At 42.3% G+C, this 26,172-nt stretch overlaps 2 long non-coding RNA genes across 2 annotated transcripts; both read left to right on the forward strand.

Annotated features, from left to right (window-relative positions):
- The first annotated feature begins 11,513 nt into the window (after positions 1–11,513).
- LOC135372653 (uncharacterized) lies at positions 11,514–12,346 on the forward strand. The gene is made up of 3 exons (XR_010416055.1): positions 11,514–12,162; positions 12,222–12,254; positions 12,314–12,346. It is a non-coding gene; the product is annotated as an uncharacterized LOC135372653 (long non-coding RNA).
- A 58-nt stretch (positions 12,347–12,404) lies between these two features.
- On the forward strand, positions 12,405–12,768 carry LOC135372643 (uncharacterized). The gene is made up of 5 exons (XR_010416049.1): positions 12,405–12,429; positions 12,485–12,514; positions 12,571–12,597; positions 12,656–12,682; positions 12,742–12,768. It is a non-coding gene; the product is annotated as an uncharacterized LOC135372643 (long non-coding RNA).
- The last annotated feature ends 13,404 nt before the right edge of the window (positions 12,769–26,172 follow it).

The following is a 26,172-nucleotide window of genomic DNA, read 5'->3' on the forward strand; positions in this document are numbered from 1 at the left end:
TTGTTCGAGACTTGTATGCAATGGGACTTCGCGGTCGCATGCTGCGCTGTATTTTGAACTTTTGAACTTCCTCGAAGGGAGAACCTTCAGAGTCCAGGTGGGAACAACATCCAGTTTTTCCCACCATTTGTACAGGAGAATGGTGTCCCACAGGGGTCAGTTCTAAGTGTCACGCTCTTTATCGTGAAAATGAACTCAATAGCAAAAGTAATTCCTCCTTCAATTAAGTACTCGTTGTACGTTGATGACGTGCAGATTTCTTATTGCTCTTCAAATGTGTCTGCATGCGAGCGCCAGCTTCAGCTGGCAATCAACAGGTTAGTGAAGTGGTCAAATGAAAATGGCTTTCAGTTCTCTCCTGAAAAAGACTGTCTGTGTCCACTTTTCGAGGCTCCAGGGAGTTTTCCCTGAGCCAGCTTTGAAGTTGCGCAGCCACCCAATTAATGTACAGCCTGAGCACAAATTTCTCAGGCCCATCTTTGACAAAAAACTGACATTTCTGCCACACATGAAACAACTCAAGAATAAGTGTATTAAATCCCTTAGCATTCTAAAGGTACTTTCACACCGGTCCTGGGGAGCAGATCGCGAAGTACTGAACCGCATCTACATCTCCCCTGTCCTTTCTAGATTGGACTATGGATGCGCTGTGTATGGGTCGGCTCGAACAACTGCTTTGGAGATACTTGATCCGATACATCACCAGGGACTACGCTTAGTCCTTGGTGCATTCATAACATCGCCAGCGGAGAGTTTGTATGTCGAGTCGAACCACTGGTCACTCGCAAGACGGAGGTTTTTTCTTAGTGCCACATATACATACATACATACATACATACATACATACGTCTTTATTTCCATCAGAAAGATGGGAGGAGACGAGGCTAAAAGCTTCGCAGCTTGAGAGGTGCCTCGACTCTTCTACAGTAACAGCAACTGCAAGGGCCATAGAAATTCAGTGTAAATTCAAGACAGGAAAGATAACAGTAAAACAGGAAGGAGAAAAATGAAAACGTGGTAACACTGCATTAATCAATTAGGCACAGAACACTGGTTACTACAATAAGGCACACCAACAGCAATACCGCACTGTAGCTTGAAAACAGAAAAGAAAAGCGTACATCGCTTTATAAAGACAGCTGCACATATCAGGATGGCAAAAGCATCATCGGGATATTGTGTACGCGAAACAAAACAAACACATATCAAAAAGGGGTAATGATATTGTGGAACAAAAATTGTTTTAATTCACGAAAGGACATCGGAAATAAGTCGCCGTTATGAAGGCTTAAGTGATTTAAGAGACGTGGGATAGCCGCCTCAAGTCTTTGACGTCCGTAATTTGTCCTAGAGAATGGTTCAGAGAACAGGTCACTGGTACGAAGAGTGTACTGTTTAGTATTGTTGCGCACCAGTGCTTGCGTAAACAATTCACTGGGAAGTTTTAAAAATTGTTTGTATGTTAGTGCTAAGCGAAAGGGATACTGCTGGAAGATTGGTAAGACGTTATATTTCGGAAAAAGAGGCTGTGCGGGTGAGTCATACGGCGCCGCATCAATGAAACGGAGAGCCCTTTTTTGAAGAGTAAATAACCTTTGCAAAGACGTGTTGGACGCCGACCCTCATACAAGATTACAGTAGGTTAAGCGGGAATGGATTAGTGCCTGATAAAGTAGACGTTTGCACCATGGTGGGAGTAACGACTTGTATCTGTTGAGCGAACCGAGTGTCCGACTAATCTGAGAAGCGACATCAGAAATATGGTCGGACCACAAGAGATTGCTATCAAATGTGACGTGATGATGATGATATGTGATATGATTACGTGATATGATTTTTGTGCAGTCTGTGAACCTGACCTTGGAATCTCCGAGAAATAGATCCCGGCCAAGATCAACACGTTGCCCACGTGGTGCAAACGGCATAGCAACCGTTTTATGAGTGTTGATTGTTAGATGGTTAAGAGAGGCACAGGTAATAATTTCCTGTAACCCAAGGTCGGCAGATTGATAAACATCATCGCGTGTTTTCCCTGCAACGAGGAGAGAGACATCGTCGGCGTAAAGCACTATCCCCGGGTGAAGTGTTGTGATATCATTTATGAAAACTAAGAACAGTAGGGGGCCTAGAATGCTTCCCTGTGGCACCCCTGTCTTTATGCGGAGCGGACTGGAAACATCAGAATGACTTAACCAAACGAACTGACTGCGACCGGATAGGTAAGATTGAAAAAACAGAAGGAACCGAGCCGCGGACACCATAGTCTTTTAACTTGGAAAGGAGGAGACTATGATTAATGGTGTCGAACGCCTTGGAAAAATCTATATACAGGCCTAAGGTGGTGTTTTTACGTTCGAAATTACGTAGAATAAACTCTTTATGTCGAATAAGTGCATGTTGTGTTCATTTGTTTTGTCTGAAACCGTACTGCCGGGGGGACAGAATGCCGTTCTTTTCAAGGAAGCAGGTTAGTCTTTTGTAGATTACCTTCTCGATAACCTTTGAAAAATGGGGCAGGATGGAAATAGGCTTATAGTTGGAAAGTTTGTTGCGATCGCCTTTTTTGAATATGGGCACGACCTTCGCAATTTTCAACTGAGCAGGAAATCTGCTCCGCTGGATACTTATGTTAATAATGGAAGTGAGCAAAGGCGCAATAACATATGCCACGTGCTTTATGCTCTTCAGGTCCAATCCAAAATGGCTCACTATATGCACTATATGCACTCAATACAAGCAACAATTTTTGAATAAACCGTCACAATCACTTCCTTTTTGTATGCGCATCTCTCAGGAAGTTAAACGATGCAACTTTGCTGAATGCGATTACAAGGTCATGGAATTTAACCAAAGGCTGCCTCAATGGCAACCACCTCCAAGTTTCAACAAGTCACTAACAAAATTCAAGAAATCTGACACTTCACAGGCTGTTTTGTTACAAGAATTCCTTCATCTTAGAGAAAGCTTCAGCAAGCACACAGAATTTTACACTGACGGTTCAAAAACCAGCACAGGGGTTTCGTGCGCCATGGTTACGAGTTCACACACAAGCTCACACCGTCTCAGAACCAGCATGTCCATTTTTAGCGCAGAAATGTATGCGATAATTTTAGCACTCCAGTACATATTGCACAATGAAATTACATCATCTGTAGTATATACAGATTCTCTGAGCTCACTGCAAGCTATTTGCAACTTGCACCGAACTAAGGACTTGCTTGTTCACCATGCGAGGTGTTTATCGAGTATGATCTCGGAGAGGTCTTACAACCTGATGTTCTGCTGGGTACCCAGCCCTGTCGGGATACCTGGTAATGAGAGAGCTGATAGTGTTGCCACAAGTGCACTAACTGAAGATATAACCCCTCTTGAGGCCCCGATCCAGGATATTAGACGGGCATTAGGAAACGTCATCAATGACCAGTGGCAGATACTTTGGGACACGCAGGATAAAAATAAGTTACATTCTGTCAAGCCTAATCTCGGGAGAAACTCATCTCCACTTCCAAACCGTCTTACATGTCCATCCTATGAAGATGTTCGTCGACACCACTTCTATCGATTTTACAGATATTGTTTACCGTTTCACCCGGCCCTTTTGCTGGGTGATTACGCTGAAGTACCTTTTACAGCTGTGCATGAATATTTCAAGGACATCCAGCTAATTGGTCTCTTGTGATCTCATACTGTTATTTTAGTGATTTTATCAGTTATCAGTTATTTTATTATATGCGGTAACTGTCTCCGGTAGTTCTTAAATAATCGTCTCTGATTTTACTTTTGCCATTGTACATACCATTGCTTGGCACTCCATAGCCTTGGTAGCTTTTGCGCCAATAAACCCTAATTATCATCATTTTTTGGTCATGACCTCTCCTGGCTTTTGGTCTATCTTCAAAGCAGAACATGAACCAGCACCAACATACTTTGTTCCATCCCCATTCGCTCCTCTCTCTATCCGGTGCAGCACACCTGCATCAAGGCACACGCCTAATCCACTGTCAGGGCTGGGCAGTAGTAGAAGGGCAGAGATATGCAGAACCAAAGAGCATGGTGACCATCATTCCCCACCGCTGTAGATAGGAAGGTATTTGGAGCAAGAGCGTTCGCGCCAAGGAGGAGCACGCACCAAGACCGCCCCGCGCGTTTCCCGGCCGCGCGTCGCGTAGAGAGGGGTTTCCTTCTCGCATTTGAACATGCGTGAACATGCAAAATACATCTTATTCCCTTTCCACATCTTTTAATACATCCCCGAGCGGGGAGTTTTAATCGTCATTTACCAACGATCAACTCACCTATCAACTTTCTACACAAAATGGGAGCTGCATGGAAGCTTTTCACTCGATGTTTTGGAAAGGAATATGATGATGAGCGGGAGACGGCGGACGAGAAAAAATGGCGACTTAAACAAGAAATATATGAAGCAAAAGCAGAAGCTGTGAGGAGGTTCCTCGCACACGAGCGTCTTATAGAAATGAAGCGTCGTTCCGCGAAAAGTCAAGACGATCAAATCGATTGGTGAGATGTACAATAAATCCATTTCTCACACCATCACTTATTCATTGTCTCATTTACTTTTGCATCGTGATGTCTGACGCAGGTCGATTTGCTTTTATCCACCCTGCAAGGGTTATTATTTGCGGTCCTTCAATGTCGGGTAAAACCTATCTCATTCGTAACATTTTAAGAAATCTTACAGTATTCACTGTAGTCCCAGAGCAAATCTTTTACGTTAGCAAATATGATGCGACCTGGCAAAATGAATTCGCAAATGATGTTACATTCCAGAAAGAGCTACCAAAGACATGGGATGAGAGCGTGCCTACTTTGATTATAGTCGACGATCTCATGACTCAGAAGAATGTGATGCAAGAAATGGTTCATCTCTATACGAGAGCATCACATCATAAGAACGCATCCATTGTTTTTCTTTGTCAGTACTTATTTCACAACGACGTCAACTATAGAACATTATCTCACAATAGCACATATATAATATTATTTAATAATTTAAGGTCACGTACGCAGCTGGAACTTTTAGGACGCCAGATCTTCGGCAAAGCTCAATTACCATACTTTATCAGTGCATTTGAGCAGGCAACAGCGAAACCATTTGGTTATCTAGTGATTGACCTACACCCTCTGACGCAGTCTCAATTTCGTCTGCGAACAGGCATTACTGGAAACGTTCGACAGTTTGTTTTCTTGCCAAAATGAAAACTCTGCGTCATCATTTAACTTTTCTAAAAGTCCTTGCAACATGTACACCTAAAGAGCGCGATGAGATTTTAAAGGAGGCGCCACCTCATAGCATAGAAGCTCTTTCTGAAGTCTGTAAGAATATATTGAATGGTAATATTAAGCTACCGCCCAGATTGTTCAAAGAGCTGGAAAAGTATAAACACACCATTCGATACATTGCATATAAAACGCTGCACAAATCACCAAAAAGACTAAGATCCTTCCTCTATCGTCAGAGGGGTGGATTAGTGCCACTAATCCCCTTATTACTCACGGGATTAACCAGTGTGCTCGGTGGTGTCGCAGGTCGTGCTCTAGCAAAGACGGTAGGTGTCTAAAAAATGGCTACAAAGGTTGAGGTATTGACTCCTATCGAATCAATTCTGGAATCTAACGAAAGCGATGATATTAAAGTAAAACGAATGTTAACTGCTATGTACTACATTATAAAAAATCATCAGAAACCATCTAATGAAACAGAGCCAGCATCCACAGTACAGGAAGAAAAAAATGATGAGTCACTTCCAATGGGACGCTCATTTGATTACAATTCACTACCTTCTAATGTCAACATTAAAAAGTAAGACGTGTAGTCTCAGTGCTACCTAGGAGCTTGACTTGGAATGATAAGGGAGAAATCATTCATAACGACCAAACAATCGCTGGTTCTAATATAAAAGAATTGGTGTTGCATCTGTCCGGACACAAGAAAGGGAAGCCTGCCTGGTATCGAAAAGTGGCAAAGTTCTTGCAGCCACACAAAATACGTCAGAAGAGGAAAGCAAGGAAACGTATACTCTGGGAAACATATAAATCGCCCCAAAGAACAAAGTTGCTTTCATCATCATCATCAGATGAATATATCACAGAAGAAGAATGAATTATAGGGATCCAAACGCTGGTTTGGGGGGGGTTGCCCGATACTGCAGAGGTCGAAACATCTCTAAGAAACAGGCAATCGAAGAACTACAGCGAGATGATGTCTACACACTTTACAAAGAAGGAAGACGTAGATTTAAGAGAAGAAAGACCATCTCACTGCACATCGACGATCTTCATCAAGCAGACCTGATTTCATTCCTGCAGTACAAGAAACAAAATAAAGGATTTTCCTTCATACTCATTGTGATAGACTGCCTATCAAGACGACTCATGGCTACACCCATTAAGACCAAGCGTGGTGAAGATGTGAAGAAAGGATTGATCAAGCTGTATAGGAGTCATAAAGTCTATCCAAATCACCTGCAGGTAGATAGAGGGCGAGAGTTCTATAACAAACATGTGAAAGCATGGTGTAAACGTCACTCAATACATATGTATAGCTCTAGATCAATATACAAATGTGCTTTAATTGAGAGGGCGATCAGGACTATTAAAGCTAGACTTTATCGTTATTTCGCCAGTAAAGGTCATCACAAGTACATTGCTGTTCTCCCAAAGATCATCGCTGACTACAATTCATCATATCACTCGACTATCAAGATGGCCCCGAACGACGTCGATAAAAATAACGAGATTGAACTATTCAATAGACTTCACAGTAAAAATGACAACAAACCAAACAAGATTACATTGAATATTGGTGATCAGGTGCGCATACTCACAAGTAGATCAATTTTTGACAAGGGGTACATTGGGCACTGGTCCTTAGTTGTCTACACGATCACACGATACAAGAACTCGGATCCACCAGTGTTTTACATAGCTGGACCAGATGGGGTCGAAGATGATGCAACTTACTATGCCAATGAATTGAAACGTGTAGTGAAATCGCAAGACGACCCATACCCGATTGAACGCATAGTAAGTCGAAAGAAAATAAACGGTGTCACACATTATCAAGTGAAATGGCTAGGTTACGATGACTCATTTAATTCCTGGGTTCCAGCCCAAGATGTCGCGAAGTTCTGATTTTTACATGTATCTCCTATCCAATGATTGCATGGATATGCACCCGAACAACAGTCTCAATGACTTTACAATCACTCTGAGTGCACCACTACAAGTGAATGAAGAATATGAAGTCGGCCTGCATGAACTTTCCATCTCTAATGTATTCTACAACGTTCCACGGACTAACGATGCTACTATGCATATTACTTCCAGAAGCATTATTGAGCTGCGTAAGGAAGTTGTTGTGATATCGACTTTGGAACACGCGCTGCAAGATTTTTTAAAAGAATTCAACATCGCATTTGGTTATGTTGATGGAAGGTACACATTCCAACTACCTCAAATAATTCGTTCTATTAAGTTTTTGGATGAAGAACTGCAACAAGCCATGGGTGTGTCCACTATACAGGGTTTGAAAGTTGCAGGTGCTAAAGTTCCACGTCAGAACATGTACATGGGAGAGGAAGCTATCTCAAAGATGCTTTTAAAGGAAGAGGTGACTATCATTACACAATATGCTCCAATCATATTCATACCAGGTCGCCCTATCACTGTCACACTAAATCGCTTCTTTAAAAGATATGAAATCGATGGAAAGATACTATTTCAAAACAATACCTATACATTATTGGTCCCACGTCTCTTTGTTATCCCTGAACAACTCAAGAGACTCCTCAAATTAAACTCCAGTAAACTGTTAGAAAATACAACACAATACATTGGAGATCCATTTACATTCAGTTTTAGTGTTGTTCTAGAAAAAGTAATACTTGCAAGGGAAGAAGTCCAAATTCCACCAAATTATTACGAGACACCACGTTCGCTTCTACAAGCTATCAGAGGTGTGATAGGCAGCAATGCTATACTAACGTACAATGAAGATACACAGCTTTTACTTTCACTCCACTTGATGGAGTAACTATAGATCTTTCTGAATATTTGAGTAATATGTTGGGTTTCGCACCAATTCAGTCTATTGCAAACACCACCACCGGAACCACACCTCTCAATCTTAAACCATTGTTTCATAATTTCGTGATTTATTGTGATATTATCGAATCATCTCATATAGGTGCAAAAAAGTTTCCCATTTTGAAACTCGTCCCATATTTACATAAAGATGATCCCCAGATTCATTACAGCTTCCATAACGTGCAATATTTGAAGCTGTTACAGAACGAAATCACGTCAATTTCGATTAAGTTGTATGATGAGACAGGTCGTCCACTTCATTTTAGAGGACCAGGTCGTACAGCTCTAGTTCTACACTTCAAAAATGTATCTTAAAGAAGTGCCGGAGATCCATTATGGATTGGGACTTGGTGATTTAGTGCCGTATAAAGGACCTCTTTTTCAATCTGGGAATGGCTTCTTTAGTTCTTTGCGTAAGCTAGCATTGCCACTATTGCATCGTGCAAAGCCTTACATAGCCCGTACTGCGATGAGCGCAGCGAAAAATTTGGCGAAAAAGTTATCTGAAGGGCAAAACATCAAGCAAGCACTGAGAGCAAGCTCAAATGAATTAGGCACACAGATTTTGAAGGACATTGCAGGCAGCGGACATCGAAGGAAAAAGAGGAACAGAAGAGACATTTTCGATTAATCCTCTGTAACCATGAAATAAAGAAGACACTTTTTTTTTTTCATATGTTGATGTTTCTTCTTTATAAAGAAAAAAGGTTTTTCTATGGAAAAGGGTCGCACTCCGAAAATGGCGACCAAGAGGGGTTAGAAGTCGGGACAATGGGTCGCCCCCTTTCACCTGTAGAAAGTGTGGCGGACAATGCTTCGAAGCGGTCATCGCGTTCCGAAAAAACAGGTGGCCCCAGGTAGGGCTGGCTTGTGAGGGTGTTGTCAAAAGGTAAAGGGGGATTGGAGGACAATGATTCCAATCGTGAACGGGATCGCATTCAAAAAAGTGGTCGGCGGGGGGTTAGAGGAGTGGAACGGCTGATGGTTAGCAAAAACGGACCATGCTCGCCAGCGGACAATGTCAAATTGTAGGGGGACTGGAGGACAATGATTCCAATTGTGAACAGGATCGCATTCTGAAAACAGCGGGTCAGTGGGGGGTTAAAAGTGTGCATCAGCATCCAAGCTGGTTAGAAGTTGAGCAATGGGGCGCCTTTCACTTGTAGAAAGCGTGGTGGACAATGCTTCGAAACGGCCATCGCATTCCGAAATACAGGTGGCCCAGGTAGGGTTGGGTTGAGAGGGCGATGTCAAAAGGTGAAGGGGGATTGGAAGAGTCTTTTTGCTCGGGTAAGATGCTAACAAATAAAGCTATGAGGAAAGCATTGTACCTTTTCATTTGCAAAGATGTCGCAGGTCAACGTTGTACACGCACAGTCCCAGCTGGCTTTGAAGGGGGAGTGTGAGTTATTCAACATACCTCCGACCCAAGTTTCAATAGAATCATGCGAGGCGCAAGTTTATTATCCTGTTTCTACAATCAGCGGAGGAGAATCGACGATCGAATGGAACATAACAAATCTCTCAGACTTGTATCTCGATTTATCATCTCTGTATTTTAATATAACTATGCAGATATTGAGGTCGGATGGGAGTGAACCAATTACCCGAAGAGCAGACGGTATCACTGAGGACATTGTATTCCCAGTCAACAACTTGGGTGCCGCTTTATTTAAATATGTAACCATTCACTTGAATCAACGTCTTGCAAGCAGCAACTGTTTGAACTCCTATCGATGTATGATTGATACCCTACTTCATACGAATACTCATCTGCAGAAGACTTTAGATGATTGTGCAATGTATACATATGATACAGGAGAGCATGCAGCAAATGATCCAGTCGCTCGGGATGCAAAGTTGCGCATAGCTAGGACAAGTGGGGGGAAACTATTTGAAATTGTCATGAAAGTTAACACAGACCTCACAAACCAAGGGAGGCTTTTGTTACCCGGTGTGGGGGTTCGAGTGACTGCTCTACATAATACGGATAGCTTTAGATTGCTAACTGGCACCAATGAAACTCATAAGCATCAATTGAAAATCCACAGCGCGGCACTTGTAGCACGCAAAGTCAAAGTTAGCAACTCAAGTTTTATTGCACACCAGAAAGCCCTTAGATCATCCCCGGCATGTTACATCATGCGTGGACTAGAAAGCAAAGTCCGCTCGCTTTCGCCGGGCCTTCATGATGCAATCTTTGAAAACTTATTCCCTGATAGAATTCCTGATCAACTTACTGTATGTCTAGTTCGCACCGAAGCTTATCAGGGTGATTACAAGTCGAGCCCCTTTTGTTTCGAACATTTTAATGTTAGTTCTGTAACACTATCAGTTGATGGACACAGGAAGCAACTATCCTATGACTGGGAAAATGATCTGGGTAGAGCAAGCTACTACGAATTCTTGTATCAACTGAATGAAAAACATGTCGAGTTGAGTTATGAAAAATATAAAAAAAATTCCTTTATCATGCATTGGAACTTGAGTGCTGACGAAAGTTTTGGTTCCTACTTTAATCCATTGCGGAAGGGCAATTGCAGGATTGAAATGAAGTTTGCTAAGCCATTACCTTGCGCAGTGTCGGTTATACTTATTAGTGAAGCACCCAAGATTTTATCAGTCGATGGTGATCTTGTTGTTCGAGTGGACTAAGCATGAATGTGTTTGATCTGGAATTATTGTTTTCTCTGAACCATGAAACTTTGAATCTGTATCGCGGGACCTTCGGAATTGATATGGTACCAAGTTTAACGACAGAAGGGTTTATAGTTATCAATACACACCCACACGACGGTCCAGGAGAACACTGGCTATTGTACATGAGAGACAGGAATGACAAGTACATCTATGTGGACAGCTTCGGTCTACCACCGATTGAAGAAGAGCTGCTAGATCTACCTGTTGATCAGTATTGCGAGAAATGCATTCAAAGCATTTACAGCTCACACTGTGGACTTTTTGTTTGTTTCTTTGCTTCCCGCCTTTGTAAGAATTACCAACTCAAGAGCATTGTTTCCTTATTTGACAATAACCTTGTACACAATGACCTCAAGATAATAAAAATGATTGAAGAGGAATACCTCATTTAAAGAAAAATGTCTCATTTTATTTCTTCAATGTACAGACCTCTTTCAGATAGTCCTCCAGACTCGACACCTTGCGACAACCATCTTTCTTGCGACGCACGATGTATTCCGAGTGTTGGATGTAAAAGTTTCGAATTATTGGTCGCTTGAGTCCAGCATTAAGTATGGTTGGAGAGATATTGTCACCCTGACGATATCGTCGCAACAAGTCACACTTGATGGCGACGAAGCGTTGGAGCCTCCGACTAATCTTTCCTCGTTTCGTCCGCATCGGAAACGGGAGAATTTGCATAATGATACGAAAATCGGCCTCTGGCCCGTTGCAGTTCAGATAGGAGTTTAATTTCATCAAATCCTTGTACATCAGCCATTGTACCGTCAAAGCAAATCGTTCACTGGGCTTCATGGTTGATCCGAGCTTGGATGGCAACCGAGATAAGGTTGGATGTTATTGTCTAGCCAATGAGATGGATTCGATGACCACAATCCACCACAACGACAGCGTCGCAGATGCTCATCATATTGTATAAAGAAAGTTCTGGGTGGTGGCTTCAATGTCTTCACAAGAGGAAGATCCCCCGTCAGGAGACAATCAGAATCTTAACAAAGAATCACATTTTTAGAGAGGGAAAAACGGGAAAACTTTCTATACATACAATCGTCCTCAGAGACCGCGTAGCACTTCTGCGCTTCCATCGTCGACTGTGAGGGGGATGTTGAAAAGGAATCCGATGGAGAGGATGTGCATACTTTCCCTATTAGTTGCGTTTTTCCTTAGTTTGCAATTGGTTGTTTACTACAAAGACTTTTGCTACATGTGGATTTCTCTAGCCCACCATCTTGTTGCTAAAAGTTGTTTATACAAAGTAGGAGAGAATGTGATATGATAATGAGGATGCGTCAGCTTTAAAAAATGAAGATTTGGTTCCTAGAGCATCACTTGGAAGCAATATGGCCAACGATGGTGGTAAGTTTTGATGGTTTTTACCTTAAAGTTAGGTTTCTTATGAAGGTTGTCTTTCTCAGTTTTCTCGAGTTTTGAAGATGATGATGATAGTGGTGAGTTTTGGTGGTTTTTCTCATCAAGTTCATTTTCTTAAGAATATTATCTTTCTCAGTGTTCACGTCGAGCCCTGTGTTTTACTTCGAAGATGGTAAGGAAATGGTGAATATGAAAAGCGAGAAGTATCTAAAGTTCCATTCTTTTCAGCGCCTGAGTCGCCACCACCAAGCTGTATGTATTAGCGACATTTCATAGATTTCATGTTAATATATGAGTTTCATTTCAGATGAATCAGTTTGTGTGGTATCAAATGAAAGTACGTACCAGCATATGACTTTGATTACTTGATCTTAATAGCAAATATCTTTTTAGATGATCACAGGGTACCACCACCAGACAGTGAGTATAGTTATAGATCCTGTTTCCATGTCTGATCTTAATTGCAAATATCTTTTAGATGATCATCGGGTACCACCTCCTGACAGTGAGTATAGTTATAGATCTCGTTACCATGCTTGATCTGAATTGCAAATATATTTTTAGATACTAACTGGATACCACCTCCTGACAGTGAGTATAGTTATAGGCCTCGTTACAATGCTTGATATTAATAGTTGTTGTCTTTGTTTTCAGACTACCCGGGCCCCCCTATGCAGTGTATGTATTAGTGAACATTCTCTTTCAGGATATAGTGTTCCAGTGGCATATCGTTTTTATGTAGCCGATATTAATAGTTGTTGTCTTTGTTTTCAGACTACCCTGGCCCCCCTATGCAGTGTATGTATTAGTGAATGTTCTCTTTCAGGATATAGAGTTCCAGTGGCATATCGTTTTTATGTAGCCGATATTAATAGTTGTTGTCTTTGTTTTCAGACTACCCCGGCCCCCCTTTGCATCGTATGTATAAGTGAATGTTCTCTTTCAGGATATAGAGTTCCAGTGGCATATCATTTTATGTACATGATGATATTCATAGTTGTTGTCTTTGTTTTCAGACTACCCTGCCCCCCCTATGCATCGTACGTATATGTGAATGTTCTCTTTCAGGATATAGAGTTCCAGTGGCATATCGTTTTTTATGTAGCCGATATTCATAGTTGTATTTGTTTTCAGACTACCCTGGCCCCCCGTTTTCAGATTACCCTGGCCCCCCTATGCAGTGTATGTATTAGTGAACATTCTCTTTCAGGATATAGTGTTCCAATGGCATATCATTTTATGTACATGATGATATTCATAGTTGTTGTCTTTGTTTTCAGACTACCCCGGCCCCCCTATGCATCGTATGTATAAGTGAATGTTCTCTTTCAGGATATAGTGTTCCAGTGGCATATCGTTTTTATGTAGCCGATATTCATAGTTGTTGTCTTTGTTTTCAGACTACCCCGGCCCCCCTATGCATCGTACGTATATGTGAATGGAAGTGTGGATGTTGTTCTTAATATTTAGGTTCTCTTTCAGATCATTGCTGCTACTGCTGCAGTGAGTCATCTGGTTGGGTAAGCAATGTGGCGAATGCTGATTATATGTTATCTTTCAGATCCGGACGCCATTAGGGACATTATTCGAGAAAGTTTATTTCAATCACTATTTGATTTACTAAATATGGAATAAAAATATTTTCTGTTGTAGAAAATGTGTACTGTCTTGTATGTTTCTTCTGTTTCAGGTGTGAAGGTTTTTCCCCTGGGGTTTTCTCCTTCACGCAGATTGGCAACATAATTGGCAATCCCCAGCACCATTGGCTTTAATTGGCCTTACTAAGCATCATTGACTTTAATTGACATTAATAAAATATTTTTCACTTGTACAAATGTGTATGTCTATTGCTTGCATGTCTTCAGGATGAAAGTATGCTATGTTAAGTGCGGTAGGAAAACTCCCCGCTCGGGGATGTATTAAAAGATGTGGAAAGGGAATAAGATGTATTTTGCATGTTCACGCATGTTCAAATGCGAGAAGGAAACCCCTCTCTACGCGACGCGCGGCCGCGAAACGCGTGGGGCGGTCTTGGTGCGTGCTCCTCCTTGGCGCGAACGCTCTTGCTCCAAATACCTTCCTATCTAGAGCGGTGGGGAATGATGGTCACCATGCTCTTTGGTTCTGCGTATCTCTGCCCTTCTACTACTCTGGGCAGTATTACAAATACATTGTAGTATAATACCGTTACTGTAATACTTTAGAGTATTTGTATTACGTATTATAATACCCATCCGATAAGTGTATTTGTATTACGTATTATAATACAAAAAATTCGAGTATTACTTGCATTGTATTACTGCAAAACTCGTAATACTTATGACCTGTCCTGCCTGAGGTGATGGGTCTTACACGTGTATGCTTTCGGTACCATTCTAATCCTACGAAAACGACCTAGTTCTGCCAACAGAGGATCGCACTTCAACGTGCAACAAAGGGACGATTACAGGAGCTAGCTGACTCAAATTTCTGAGAAACTTCTCCACTCTGGGTGAACAACCCGGAGCCCTTAGGGGGTGATATCAGAATGGAGCCAGGGCAGTGCGCCAGAAAGTAAGGCAGAAAAAAGGAGATTATAGACACACACACCTGCGTCCCGCGAGAGAATGCCCTGAGAGCTGTCAGTTAGTCACTTCGTCGTGATCTTTTGTAATTTTTTTCCTGGACTCTCCAGGGTTAACCCGTAAAGTACCTGTCCTTCCAGGAAGGCACGTAGCCTAAATTTGAACGACCTGACCACTGTGCTCTTGGTTCCTGGTTTAAGTCACAGGCACAATGTCTTCCATAGAATGCAGTGTTCCTTGTTACAGCCATGCATGGTATAAATTCTGCATCGGGTTGACCGTCTCGGCAGTTTCTACGACGATCGTTAGAAGATGGCGTATTTGAAAAGATGCTGCTTCTTAAGTGCAATCAACTGAAATAAACATGCGGTGACCGGACCGGTGGCTTCAGAAATATGTCTGGGATTCCTTTTCTAATAACTGTCTGCCACGGCACAAAAGTATTGCTAGTATTACTTGTGTAATACAGGGAAGTAATAGTATTATGTATTATAATACTTGAAAATAAAATGTATTATGTATTAGTATTATAATACCATTTTTTAGCAAGTAGTATGTATTTGTATTATAATACAAATGTTATACAAATATTATATATACAAATATTATGACGGACAGTGGACCACTGTCCACCTGCAAAGCGACAACATGACTTTATAGTCAGGTAGAGATCACATTTTCCACTCTTTGCAACCCAAGCGAACCATTGAATGGTAGAGTTATGTGATTGAGCTAAACATCACTGAGCACATGAGAATAGTACTGTTTGGGGCATGGTTGTCCAAAATCTCCAGCTGGTGAAGCGATCCCCTATCGCTAATGTCGCACACAAAGGAGTCATGGCAATAGCTTCCCCGAGGGGAGGGCCTGCTCAACTGCTCTACTAAGCAGATGCCACAGAGTACGCAATGGTTCTCTCTCCCGACAGGTGGCGGTGTGTGGCCTTACCTCGGAGACTGTATCGGTATAGACCCTTCGTGCGCAACATTGCCAATAGGGGTCTTCTCTGCCATAGGCTGCAGATTTTAGACGACTGTGTCAAAAAAAGTACGAGCGAGCTGGTGTACTCTACAAAAAGCATTTTTCTGGGTTGAACCACAATGGGGTGCATGTTGCTTACTTTTGCTGCAGTGCAAGTGGCAGCAGCCTGCTGTGATGCTGCTGCTGCTATTATGTCTTCCATTTTCCCCATCATCTTGGTCATTTCTAAAAATAATGCCCATTTGAAATACAGAGTATGGAGAATGCCATAGAGCGGAGTAGAACTTTACCACACTTTGCCTTTGCTTTTCAAAGTTTTTTTTGAAAGCCTAGAATTTGCATATTCGAGGTCATCTATTCATTAGTTTTTTTCCTGGCAGCTTGCACACGCTGCAGTTTCTCCCTGTGTAAACCATGGAGGAAGGAAACACAAGGAGCGGCTCCTCCGACAATTTTTCCATCGGGACGAGCGTAGCCGGCTTCGCATTGCATTCTGGGATGCTCCTGTCCGCCACGTGTTCGCTAACGTGACCCTCCAGACAGCATGGCGCCAGCAGAGCAGGCACAGTGTGCAGAACGCAAAATCAGTACGTGGGACCGGAAACATCACGTGTGGCAACGGTTAGTTCCAACGTATATTATGTTCCTTGATTAAGAGGTAAAGAATGCCGTACTCAAAATACCATTACTCAAATTTGTATAACAACAGAAGATATGAAATGATTCTGCGGCACAGTCTGAGGTGCCAAATGAACAATTCAAGATGACTCAAACACACACGGGCGACTAAAACAACTGACCGTGTACTTACGAACAAAACGCGTTCCCGTAACAAAGCTGCTTTCAGTTCAGCCCCAGTTCAGTTCAGTTCAGTTCAGTTCACTTCAGTGGAGCCGCAGCCGGGACAGAAACACACTATCAAACGTCGTTTCTACAATGGTGCTCAAATTTTCGCAATAAATTCTTTCAAAAAGCAACATCATACGGAGAGCAGCGCGAGAAACAAAGCCTTGCAAAACTTTAGAGGGGATCATGTGGTGGACAGGAAGCGATGGCGATTTTGACTCGAGCGACCGCTAGAGGGCGGCTACGCTGGCCTGGAGCGAAGAGCCGCTCCTTGTGTTTCGTTCCTCCATGCTGTAAACCATCCAATGGACATTAGCTGTGCAACATAGTGAGCTTTCTGTTTACTAAGAATCATAACCATACCAAATGACATGAAGTAGAGAAGTTGATGAAAGATGTGAACGTCACATTGTGTCATGCATGGTCGTACTTGTGAACTCTTCATTAATCAACTATACAAATTGCTACAACCCTGCCCCTTCGGGCTTTTAAGGTAAATAAATAAATAAAAATAAATAAACAGCAGAAGTTATCAGTGGAACTGTAGTCTCGTAAAGAATAAACAGAGGCACTAAGTTCGGTTACTCACAGTGGAACCACATATATCTGACGCAAGTTCAAGAGTCTTTAACATCTTGTTTCGTTTTTTTTTTTTTTTTTCAAGGGCATCTGGAGCTCCTAGACGAATAGAAAGCAATACCTTGAAGCAGATGAACGTGTGATTGCAACACCGACTGATACTAATTTTATGAACATGCTCAAACTAGCAGTATTAGCACAGAAGCATATTACCAAAGCACACTTCAACTTTGTTCGGAAGTCCCAGAATAAAAAATGCTTGAAGTGTTGGTCACTCCACGTTAAGCCCATCTCATATTGCATTATGCAAATAATGTGTGCTTGGTTCTGTCACGAAAAGCTCGCTGCCCTTTTTTGCAATCAATGTTGACTAAAGCATGCGGATATCGAACCAGGCAGGGGCAAATCTAGAGGAGTGGGGGGGGGGGGCAGGATGTGCTAACCCCCTCCTCAATTTCTGTCTTAACATAGCGTTTAGTTTACCTATAGATCGTGTATCTACCGTGCTGGAGAAGGCTCGGGAAGATCCTGGATCCGCCTCTCTAGCCAGGCATGATGTAATACTTAAAAACAAGCCTATGACCCGATCTGGTGATGGCTTTAAGAAATAAATACCGACAGCGTTTAGTAATTCTGAAGCCACAGTGCAAGTTCTGAATACTGCACCAAATCTGATCGAGTGCGGCTACTGATCCAATACACATGGCATTCCATTTTTGTCATACGCCATTACTGAGACATCACAAAAGCAATGGAACAAACATGTCACCTAGAGATTTCACCCATTTCTTTCCTTGAAATGAGCGGAACTGTGACTACACAGACAACATATGCGGTGTCTATTGACAAACACGTGTATTGCGGTCGGTATTTTGTGGAGATTCCGACGCGTATACAAAATGCACTCAATATGGATAAAATAATAAGGTAAGAAGTACTCACCTGCAGCCACAATATACGCTTCAGCGGGATCTGCTTCCTCATTCCGTTTTAAAAATAATTTCTGGCCTTTCATGTCCTTCACGCTTTCGGGTTTGCGCAGTATATTTAATCCCACATTGACGTCTACGATAGCTTCGACGGGATACACATCTAGCACATTTATGCTGGGCCATTTTACCAAAATATACATCGCAGTGAAGATTAAACACAGACAAAAAATTGAAAGAATTACAAATGGCGCCACACAGAAACAGCAAACAAGCAATGAAGAATAAAGTAATTGGATTGGCTTGGAAAACATGGTATAGCCTGTAGACGCCCGTTGAGTATCAGTGTTGTCCAACGCAATCACTTTTTCGTAACACGCACTTCTCGCCGGTGTCCAGTTCGGGTACCGTACAACCAGCGATGTTGAAAAATAATGATAATTTCTCGTTCATGAAAGTTGCTATGAAACAACACCTGAATTGCGTGCAAATACTAGGAGGTTGTGAGTTAATATACAATGAATATACGAATATACAAACTGGGAAGACGCAAGAATTAAGTTAACGAAGTGCGACACCTGCGAAAAAAAGCGTCGAAGGTGGAAGGTAGCACCAGGCACCAGTAGCACATGGTATTGGTGCAGCATTCAGATATGACGTTCCCGCTATCCAAGGCAGGATTTCATAGTTTTTGATTACTGTTCCCAAAGATGCCTAAAAGGACATACCGTACTTGGGAACGAAGCACAGACAATGATGTACCTAGAAGTACGATCCGGCACAGTGATTTCCCCAGAAATTCATTGCTGGGGGGGGTGCCGAGCTTTCAATGGGGGGGGGGGTATGCTTGGTCAGGGTTCCGGTTACGGAATTTTGCTTAGACACGGAATGAATCGTGGCACAATGGTGACATCTACACAGCTTTCCCGTTTTATTTGTACATGTTAGAACACAGTACATTAGAATACAGATTCATCATGAACGGCATTTCAGCATTAAGATGCATAATGACACGACCGACAAAGAAAAAAAGACTAGCACCTTGTCTCACGAAGCTCAATGAATACCTAGCAACCAACGGTGAAAACCTTAGACGAAAAAAGCAGAATGCCTCGCTTGATTGAGTTGGGCGCAAATGGTTCTTCATGATCCACATTGAGTTTGCGGGCCTGCACGCATTTTTGCTCGTATATGCGCGCAATATATGCATATTGAACAGTCACTTTCAAATGATTTTAGAGAAATGCATGCTGCGATCATCTGCATGGCTGTGGTCCTACAGCCCAAGTTTGACAGTACATGATGTAATTCGCTGCGCCGGACTCCCTACCAGCTAGAATGTGCTGGTGGCCGAGTTGGTTGGGGTCACCTGAGAAATTTCAGGGGGGGGTGTTGCAAAAATGCAGGGAGGGTGTACACCCCCCCTGAGGCGGGTGTAGGGAAATCCCTGACCGGCATCGGAAAAAGAAGGGAATACAGTTCGAGGAATACGCGGGACACTCGCTTTCAAGCGATGTCAGCCGTGATGTGCCCATAGGATCCGAAAATGAAGAAGGATGCAAGACAAGCCAGTCGCTGTCAATAACAAGTTGTGAGGATGTGGTGCATCGTGGAATATCTCCCTCTTCAAGTTCTCCTGTTGAGAATCCATCCATCTCATCCTGTAGCTCTGCGTCCGTCTTCGAAGAACGTTCGAACAATTGTCATGAACTTGTAACTATAGTTGTATTGAAATATTTTTCTGTGAGCGTTTATCAGACTAAACAACGTGAATTAGTCGAGGCAGGACAAATGCGAACACGTAAGCCTCCAAACAGCTAAGAATCAATTATTGTTATATCTGACCGCAAATCAGAAGATCCAGGTTAGAATCCTTGCGTCATTTCTCCTGAGTTGTTTGATGATAATTGGATGATGATGTTTGGCGTTTTCATGGCGCATTGACAACACAGGTCATAGTACGCCAACACTATGATTAAAATTAGACTAGTAAAAAGTAGGTGCAATACTTAAAAAAATGAAAGAAGTAACATCTAAAATACAAGACTAAAACTACAGAAGACTTCCAATTTCAGTGTCTCTTAAAAAAATTAAAAATACTACTCAAAGAGATGATAGCCTCATCACCAAGCTAAGTTGTTTGATTTCGTTTGTTAGACTGATGTATTTCTGGGATTCAACAGCTTAGCTGGCATAAATGTGCTTTCATTGGTCAAGCAAGTTTGTCTGGAAATGAGCATTGATTTTTCAGTTAACACCGTAATCAAAATTCAATATTTCTATAGATGTCTGGGTACTCAAGCACTTCCTCTGACGACGGATCTGACGAGGACATCTCGACTAAGTCTTCAAGCCCAGATTTGGGCCCCAGTAGCACAGATGAAAGACAGCAACTGGTAAGACACCTCATTGTTTTCGTTTTCATTTCCTGTTTTCTTTTCTTGCAAGAGGTATGCAAATACCATATGGCTCGAAATAACAAGGAAATTCTCTGATGTGTTGCAAATTTCCATTTCCAGAACAACCCATTGTATTAGGGCGCTCGACTCACTCAATGCACCAGCCTGCTCTTGATTATGGCACACGTCCTCAGGCACCACGATTCAAAGGAGGCTACTGAAAGCTTGCTCAAGATAATCGAAGCACACCTCCCTCAGAGTACCGACCTCCCATCGACAAAATATATATTCTTCAGGCACTTCACTGCTACTAAAGTGTGCTAAAAGCTCACTTTTATTGTGAGTGTCTTCAATATCTGTGGAAGGACATCTCAGATCCCAGCAAACCATCGACATCTGCTAAACGTCCATAAGACGTTTGAATTTAGGCAAAGAGATGTCTCAAAAACATCTTTTATCATCCGGGTGACATCTATGGGACATTCTGAGGATAGTCCTAGTAGCATATTTGGACATCCAGAGGATAACCTGTAGCATCCCAACTGTCATTTAATAGACATTTTGTGGACCACTGGCAGCTGTTGCTTACTGACATTTTTAGGGTCACTTATCGCATTCCTCCGCATTAGCCGGCATGCCACATGATTCGAGGTGGTCCAGTTTCGTTTCCGGGTCTTCCTGCTGGTCATATGAGACTCATAAGTCGCAATGTACTGGACTTTGCGACCGTGCTGGACTCCCTCGCTCTTTTCCGGTATGCCGGCTAATACGGAGGAGTACGATATATAGGCGTCGACGCCGCATTCCGAACATTAATTGTCAAATAATAACAATAATATGGCTTTATTTGGTTGTTGACTAGACTCATGGTGTAACATCCTGCTACACACATACAGGGTATGCTTGTAACCCATCATTTAAAAAGAATGTCACAGTTCAACAAGTCCCGAGACCCTCAGCCTAGCATTTCTGTTTACCCAATGACTGAGATTAATTAGTCATCGTTATGCAGTTGGGACTAGAGCAAAAATGTCGATGGGAAAAGTTGTGGAACGGAAGGAATCATCACAGAATCTGCTATCCATCATTACGTACTACCTCCCCGATTTTTTTAAATTCCAAAAAGTGTTCGTTAAAAATATATTGGGAAAGCTAGTGCTGAAGCTCAGTGTCACATGGTAGTCAGAAAGAGACAAAAGGATGTGCTGTGATGGGTACTGTGAACCAACCTCCGGTTTCCATAGCCGATAGCCTCTCCACTATAGGGGAACAGCGAAAACAGCATTTGACCGGTCGATTGTTATTTTGGGGGATGGGCGGGTGCTGGTATAGTATCACTTGTTGTGAACCCTGCTGAAACCGGGTGAAAAAAAATCCAGTTGAAGCACAATTAAAGAAGACTGCTTATCTGGGACTTGCGTGAACAACTTCCTGGGGGCTTCTTTCATTGTGCTTGGCCATTGCTCTTACAGGTGTTGTCAATAAACGATACCATACCTGCCGACCGCGCCAAAGTGAAAGCCGACAGCACAATTGCTTTCCACTGTTCTCCGATAGTCGGACGCTTATCGGAGCGAGGCCACGGGAACGAGCGATTGATTAATGGTGGCCATGGCAGTACATATTCACGAATAACAGAATCTGAGGCCCTCTACAACTTCCCTATTAACAATTTTGCTACAGTTCCGAGAGCTAAGCAGATGACTAATGAAATGCAATTAATGAATGAACTAAGAAACAAAAATAGGCTGAGTGTCTTTGGATCCCTGCTAACACTATGCGGTAAGTAAGGGGGACAACGTAAACTGAACACACAGGATACACAGTCTTATCACGGTCTCATGACGGTCTCTTCTGTCAACGTGTGAGTTTTTGCATTAACCCTCTCAGTGGCATGGCGTAACCAGTTTTTTTGGCACCTTCGACATCGTCTTTCGTTGCACTTGTCAACTTTTTGTTCCTCCTTATTGCCTCTGAAATATAAGAGTTCCGTAAGTACCGTATGTGCATAAAAAAAACACACGACTTGACGACTGATCTACCTCTGGCAACTTTTCTTGCACAAGGGAACAGCACATTTCTCCAAGAAAAAGAGGTGTACCAGAACCTGTTTAATTCATGTCTCCATGAGAGAGCGGTAGAACAGGAAGTGGTATAGAATTGATCATTTTCTTTTGTAGACTTTTGTTTCATAATTATGTGTTGGTCGCATATGTGCCAATGTGTGCATCCCGGCACATTAGAACGTGACCGCACCCTCCCCTGTGTTAGTCTTGACGTTGCCCGCCCCATGCAAGCCCAACTAATGCAAGCAGTGTGGACATTACCACGACTGCCATCCATTTGTTTGAAGCAACATCCTCAAACTCACTGAAGTACCATGAATTTAACTTTTCTTCTGGTATTCCATGACAGAACAGAAAAAATGGAAAATTTGTAGAGCTGTGCAAATCCGAATATTCAGAGTCCATCGAATAGTGCTGCATTTTTCAGTACTGTGTAATGTAGTGTAATGCAGTAGTGTTCAGTAAATTGTGTCCACACCAGTATTGTATTATGTCCAAGTATTCATATTCAATTCTTATTCAAAAATTTAGATGTTCGCACACTGCTAATTTTACTCACAACAGCGCCAGCAGATCTACTGTTAGACCCACTATTGAAACAAATCATAAGAAACTGGTTTACACTCACGAAGAATCACTACAGGAATATGAAGAAGGCAGAACTTCCTTTTCCTCTTTTGTCCTTTCCAACTGTATTCAGTTGCAACCTCGTCAGTCATCAGGTACTGCAAAATTGTTCGGGTTGCTGCCCCCACTTCATTTCCTCCAAGTTGGGCTACCTCTTTGACATGTGCATCACAAAGTTAACAACTGTACGAATTGGAAGAATTAGGCAATGCGTACTGCAATGGTGTACATCTTCGTGATATATTGATCTTGATTGCAGAATCCCGGTGAAACAGGGGAAGTCAAGTCCGATAAGAAATGTAGCACAATACAAAAAGCAACACTGAAGTGGTGTGAAGTTCACGTATACAAAGTATACGGGAACTTCACACCTCGTACCTGATGAAGTGTGGTCCCCCACGCGAAAGCTTGTATATATTAAACTAAGGAAGCTTCGGTGTTGCTTTTTGTATTGTGATATACTGATTCCGAAAGTCCCAGTCTATGTACGACTCTAGCAGAGCAATACTTCTGCACAGTGGATATCATGCATCTGTGGTGACCGCACACCCTGTGGTCATACATACGCAAGTAATACGCAACACAAGTGTAGTTTCTGATCGCGTGACAAAAATCTGACAAGGCGTTCCTTTTTGTTCTCATTTAGCGATGAATTAAACTCTTCAAGCTGGGCTGGTGTTCCGAACGGGGAAGCAATGAGTGCAGGGGGTGGGCGAGCATCATCTTCAGAATGCGTTTTGCGGCTGCACAGTTCTTGGAGCATGTCACCATGCTGCTGTTGGGCCAGACGCACCATGTAGAGGGTCCTGAGGACTTGTTTCTGGAATTCTTTGAAAACAATACACCAGCGAATAGCTCACAGGCGACATGTCCATTATGGTGCAAAGTAAGGCACGCCACATTTGACTAGACGAAGTGTTACACATGAAGACATTAGGAAAAGTATGCATGCCGTCTCCGGAAGACTGCTGCCTAAGCTGTCAAGCTGTCGCCTCTGTCAAGACACCTCCCTTGGTTGCTGGGTTTCTGTAAGTAATGGAAGACAGAAAAAGAACGTTCCCTAATTCCAAAACATATGCTGACCACAGTCACAACTTTGACTTAGTAATATGCAAGTAAGAGAGCTACTTACTAAATAGTTAGTAATAGCTACTTGTGTCTACAAGTAATAGCTAGCTACTTACTAATTAGTTAGTAATAGCTACTTGTGTGTACAAGTAATAGCTAGCTATTTACTACATAGTAATATCTAGTTTGACTTAGTAGTAGTAGTAGGATGGTGGACAAAGGTACCGGTGAGTAGAGATGGAACAGCTGAAGGTGTCAAGGACCCTAGACTAGACATGCGGCTCAGTTGTAGCTGTTGTGAGAGGTGTCATGAAAGGGCAGAGAAGTATTCTGGTCTTCGTATGCTGAAAACCAACAGCCAGATGAACATGATTTTGCGTCATGTTTATGTTTTTGAACATCCCCTGCAATTACATTACTATACTTACTTTATTTACAATTATCTAGCTTTCATTACTGTATGCTTTTAATTTGACATCTGTAGGAAACAGATTTGGCCATGGGATTTTGACGGATATTGCTACGTGTGTATATGCTTCTCATATGTACCTTCCACCTCGGCCTGCGATGAAAATCCGACGAATTGATGACCATCTGCTGATGTGGATGCATCAGGTCGGCTTCCTATTAGGTAATTGCCAATAACAATATCTGAAACCCTTTTTAAGAGCGTTCATGGTTTGTATAATACATTGCAAGAAACGCCAGCTAATTTTTATCACAATGTTTATGTATAGCTGTAAACCCCTTAAAGCCATAAGATAACGTCGGAATTTCCCGTCCCAAAAGTACTGAACTTCGCTCACTTGTTGAGATTGCTTGTGGAAATGTTTCAGGATTGGGGGGCGGATCAGGAACAGAGAGAGAGAGTCATCACTTGACTCCGAAAGCAGGGGGCGTGTACGCCTTCTCTTTGTTGATGAAAAGAGAACACGCCAAAGGTGAACTGCTTTGTCACAAAATACTTGTTACAACAGCATGAAGATAAAGAGTGGAAAATAAATACATTTGTCTGCGACATCTTCCTCAGTCGATTCTGTCAAGTAGCGTTGTGGTGGACACCGCTTTCTCTTTCGTGTGTTTTCGTCAGGGCCACTAGTCATGTCAGATGTGTATTGGAGACGATTGAGCTTGGCCCGTGCTTCCTCATAGGTGACTATGTGCAAGGATCGATTTAGAAAGTGTCATAACTTTTGCCCGATATTTAGTACAAGGCTTGTTGTTCTGTTCAACAGTTAAGTTTCATTGGAAGTGCTTACGTGCTATTACTGTCTGGGAGCAAAAGTTATATGTTTAATTGGGAAAGTTTTACGGTGATGCACAGCAAAATGTTAGCCACAACCTACCGAAGACTCCCTTAACATCCACATTGTAGACATCCCAGGAGTCTTGTGGAGGGGAGCCCCTTTTGACTATCTGTTGAACCTTGTGCGATGCCACCCTCGGCCATTTGCAAGTTGTGCCGCTGATCCAACCCGCAGGGACGATCTCAACCTCATTCTTCTCGATGGAGTGTACAACAAAAAACATCTGTGTGGATAAATTGTTTTTAACCACGTGTCGCACTTGCCTTACTTGATTGCATGTATGGCTGCACAAGTTATCAAAAAGAAGTGATACCTACATTGCAGGCAATGTGTGGACAGCCTGCGTGAAACAGTGAAACAGCATGAAACAGTGTGTCTGGACCCCTCTGTTTAGTATCATGATGCTCTCTTTCTACAAAAGTAGCCTAGTATGAAAAGGATGTGACAACAAAATGAAAGATACAAACACAAACTTTTATGTCCACTTCTCTGGGACTAATAAAAAAACAACGCTGAATACAAAGGTGTAACACAGTACAAGGTATGATGGAGAGGGTTAGTCTGAAATACAGCAAGCTAAACTTTGTGGCTTACAGCACTCGTGAAGACAATGGATGAGACATCAGCAT

Source organism: Ornithodoros turicata, unplaced genomic scaffold (genome assembly GCF_037126465.1).
Source record: "Ornithodoros turicata isolate Travis unplaced genomic scaffold, ASM3712646v1 Chromosome16, whole genome shotgun sequence".
NCBI classification, from domain to species: Eukaryota; Metazoa; Arthropoda; class Arachnida; order Ixodida; family Argasidae; genus Ornithodoros; species Ornithodoros turicata.